Raw genomic sequence first — 4833 nt, forward strand, 5'->3', positions numbered from 1 at the left:
AACTAAAGGCTGCACGGGGGACAGATAGGCCTTTAACAATCCCTCCACAGATCTTGAATAGGTTTACATTAATGTTCAGACTGTTTTTTCCCCCTCAGCCATCAATCTTAGTTCAGGGCTTCACAACAGCAATGGGCAGATGGTAGGACATTTCACTGCTTCTTCCACGGCCAGTTGTCACAAATTGAATTTGACTGCTTGGATTGTATGTGTCTCTACAGTCTAGCAGTTTGAAGCAGTGCAAAACTGATTACATGGGGTGAGGGCTGAAGCACACGGGCAAAGCACTGACCAAGAGCATGCAAGAGCCTCTAAGCCAATCTCCATCTAGCAAATGAAGCTTCCTTTGAAATCTGGTCCCCATTATTCATTATAGTAAATGATTATTTCTTAAAAAACGGATTGTGAAAGGAGAAGAAGACAAGTTTCTCCACATTGCACATTTTATATCACTGGTTCAAAGAACCCCCACCAGACATAATATTAATGACATGAATGTGGGAAACAGATGACAAGTGAAGGAAGAATGAAGGAAACTTGTTTCACTGCTTGAGTATCATGGTTGGCCCCATTATTCCTCTGAAAAGACTTATAAGAAGGTGTTGGCTATTTCATGAACACCCAACTGTGTGCTTTGCAGATGTGATGGGATGAAAACACACTGTATCCATAAAATGCAAGCCACGCATTAGAGTTTGGAGTATTGGCTGTTTCCACCCATGATTGTGTGGGATGAGAGCCCCACTTTACCTGTCCTGCCCAGCAGGGAATGCCAAGATGCTTATTGAGGCACTGAAATACAGGGACACCTCTCAAACCAGTCTCCTATGGATTTTAGAAACAATCTCAAAATGACCCAGAGCCACACACCAAGTGTGTCACCACTGGATGTCTTGAAGGGGACTTCAAGTTCTTCCCTACTTCCAGAGCTCTTCATGGAATGTCTGCCCACCCAGGCCTGTGGCCCTCTGCCCCTCCCCCCTACAGAATGTCTAGACCCAGCATTCCACTGGGGTTTACATTCAAACTTTGCCCAGCATTTCTCAGTTGGACCCTGAGCATCTGCTATAGTCAGATCACTCTCTAGGTCCTGTAGAGACGATTCCCACGCTGGAGACTGCGAGACTCTGTGTCCAGTGTCCTGACCGTTAGACAGAGGTGAGTCGGGAGGGTCAGTGGTTTATTTTCTGAATACCAGTCACCCTGTGGAAAGCCCATGAAGACTGATAGTGCTCATGGGGAGGTGGACTCCTAAGACATCCATTAACACAAATCAGGGGAAGGACACTGGGTCAGCAGAAATCAGAGAGGCCAAGGGACTGATTCCTTGTAGAATGGAGACAGGTCACTGTGTGAATTTTTAGGCAGTCAGAGACAGTGTCACAGTGGTGGTCAGTTAGGGCTGCCTGGAGGGGAGAGGCTGAGCCTGTGTCCATCCTTCAGACACCTGGAAGCTGCCTGTGATACCATTCTGAGGGGGTTGACACGAGGCTCTCAGATCTTAAGTGGGCAGTGGAGAGAAATGTTCTCTGCTAGCAAACTGCCTAGTGCGGTTCCTGCTGCCCACATCTGCACTGTGATATACTCTGGGTGAGGCTGCAGGGCACGCCAACTGCCACAGGCCAGGGCTCTTCATCCACTTCCCGCACAGGAAAGCTTCTCCTTCAGTTCGGAGAGCAGTTGTCCTTGATTCCTGAAGGGCAGGGAACCAGGGAAGATTCGGACCTATGAGGTCTTCTGAATTGTTCTCACATCCATGGAAAGCCTTTTTTCAGAGCGTCTTGCTGTGGAGCACTCTCTGCTATAGCCTCAGGCCTTTTGATTCTTATGTAGGCATGAATACTTTGCTCTTCCTTCTTTAGTACAAAATGAAAGGTGAACACACAGTGTTTGTCCTTTTCTTCAATCAGTTTTGAAGACAACTGGGTTCTTTTCAAGAGAATGAGGCCCAGCTTCTGTTCTCATTTGAAGATAGGCAGGTGTTCTGATTACTATAGGCAAGTGTTGAAGTGTTCTTGATCTTGAATTCCTTGACTGCATGACATTCTGGGGAACAAGAATGTGGTCCACACAACCCTGCTGTCAGACCTGCGATCTGGTGCAGGTCTGGTTCTAATACTTTCCTTCATTTCAAAAAAAAAAAAAAAAAAAAAAAGACCTGACAAAGGCTCCAATTGACAGGCCCAATAACAGTACCCCTGGCCTTTAAAGTCTGAAAGTTGCATTATTCGCCATTCCATCACATTCAGTAATCTCAGCAGCCATTGCTGGTCATGCCAGGAGAGGATCTCAGGGAATTCAATTTCTGTCACACAGACCTCTTCCCTAGGAAGAGGGCTCACTGTGTCCTGATAGAAACCACTGAATTCTGGGGACAGGGCTGGCCAGTATCTGACCGCCCATGGGCCACTGCTGCAGGAAGTTCTGGGAGAAGCACCCACATGCTGGAAAGAATTTGCTCCTGGGTGAACTTTAGAGCTCCTCAGCTGCTACCAGGGAGGGAGTTGATTCAGGTGACATTTCTTTGTGCCAGCCTAGGAAAGAAGTGAAGGGGTATGTAAGGAGTGTCAGCAAAAGGAAGGCCGGGGAGGTGATGGACCGATAATCTTTGGAAACTGTCACCTTCACAAATGACCATGAACTAGAACTGCCCTGCAGAAGGTCCCTATCCAGTTGGGGAGCATGTGGAGGGGCATGGTGTCACCGAGAAGATTCAAATTGATCCATTTCTAGGGAGACCCCAAGAAGCGCAACACTTTGTCTGCAAAGGATGTGCCAGGCGCCTCTCAGAGGCAGGGAAATCTGAGGGGTCACAGTCCACAGACAGTGTTCATGGAATCCTGGTGAACTGGGAACAGGATTTCTCTAGGTATAACTACGACTAAGGGAAAACAATGAAATCCATGCGGGGATGTTTAAAAACTGCAAATTGTCTTGCCCAGAAGACCCTGAGCTGTTACGATTTTTCCTCACATTCCCACTCACTAAGGAGCTGGGGACCTGTACCCTGCTGACATTTCCCCTCCTCCTCTCTCCCTTTTCGTTCCGTCCACAGCATCTGAATCAGAGACCAGGCATGAACTTGAATCCAGGTGCCTTCATGAATCCATTCAGAGGCCTGCCCTTTCTTCCTGCTGCCCCTGTGCCAGCACACCAGCCATTCTGGGAGCCGCCCGTGGCACCGCGGGTGACTGCACCCATCTCCCAGGGTAACCCTCTGGTGCTGTCTGCTTGCCCTGAACAACCGTATATAGCTGGGCTCTTTGGCCATGGACAGAGTGGGCCTGAACGGAGGCCCATTGAGCCTCCTCGTATTCAGAACATTGCCCACACTCAGGGAACCCTCAACTGGGGGGCTCCAGGGTCCTTCTCTCAGGGTATGGAGAATCCTGCTCAATTCCTCCCGGCACTGCCTGCCTCAGCCAGTGGTGGCATCGGGAACTACAGGGGCCCCTGTTACCTGGGCCGTCGGCCTCCAGCACCTCGACCATTTGCCCTGGTGGCCCCAATCATGTTCCCAATGAATGCCCAACAACGGCCAGGTAGAGTGTATGGGGAGGGCGCGCTGCCCACCTTCCAGCCTTCAGTACCACCAGATGACTCCAACGAACCTCAGAGCAACTACGAAAACTTCCGGCGCTGGCAGCGCTTCAAGACCCTGGTCCGCAGGCACCTTCCTCAGACTCCCGATGTGGAAGCACTCTCCTGCTTCCTCGTGTGAGTGTTCTCCCCAGGGTCAAGGAAATCTTCGTGGGGTTCTGAGGGGACAATAGTGAGGATGGAAAAGAAAACTGAGATGTAGGGTACCTGGAGGGAAGGTCCTGAGGGTGGGGAGACAGGCTGAGAGACCTACATTCCCAGCAACATTCATCTCACATCAGCACATGAAACATGCCAGGACTCAGCTGCCCATCACAGCCCTGTGAGTGCAGGTAATCTTTATTTCTGATAATCGTCACCCTCACAAGGGGGACTCAAGACCAGAGCAGATTCCTTGCATGACGTTACCCAAGATTCAGAGACGGCTAACTCCATATGATGGGCCCTCCCCCAGGAATTTCACCTTCCAGCGTAGACCTGATTGTTCCCAGCACAGAGGACATCATTAGCAGAAGTGGGGTTAGGAGTGCTGGCCCCAAATGGAACTCTACGGATACCCACACACATTGTTCCAAACTCCTGCTCAGGACCCTATGATCATGCAGCACTCATGGGGAAGCTCACGCTCTTTGGATCCAAGATGGGGACGTTCATCTAGCCCATTTTGTAAGCAGGCTCCCTGGCCATTCTGGGCACTGTCTCAGTCAGCTGGGGCTGCCATCCAGGGTAGCATAGAACAGGGGGTTGAAAGCACAGGCATGTATTTCTCAGAGTCTGCAGTCAGGAGGCCCAGATAAAGGGTGCCTGGCACCAAGTGCCATGAGGGCTCTCTCTCCTGCTCCCTTGAAAAGGCTGCTGACTCACCAGTGTCCTCACATGACTGAGGTTACTTCAGAGTGTCTTCCTTCTCCTAGAAGACCACTAATGCCCTCATGAAGCCCCACCCTCAGGATCTCGTCTAACTCCACAAAACTCTAAAGCCAATCACCACATGCCCATCATATTGGGGGTTAGGATTTCAACAAGTCAACTTTGGAAGACATAAAACATTCACCACATAATACCCATTCCACTGAGGAATCCAAGTAAAACCATACAGGCCACTGCAGACCTTGATGTTAATGTCTCGTATGAAGTGTAGTGTCCCGGGGCCACAGTGACAGTACTTTTGAGTTGAGCAGGATCGGGCAGAGGTAACAAAGGTAGGAGGTTGTGGACCCAGGTAAACTGAGA

This window comes from Sciurus vulgaris (assembly GCF_902686455.1).
Source record: "Sciurus vulgaris genome assembly, chromosome: 13".
Taxonomy (NCBI): domain Eukaryota; kingdom Metazoa; phylum Chordata; class Mammalia; order Rodentia; family Sciuridae; genus Sciurus; species Sciurus vulgaris.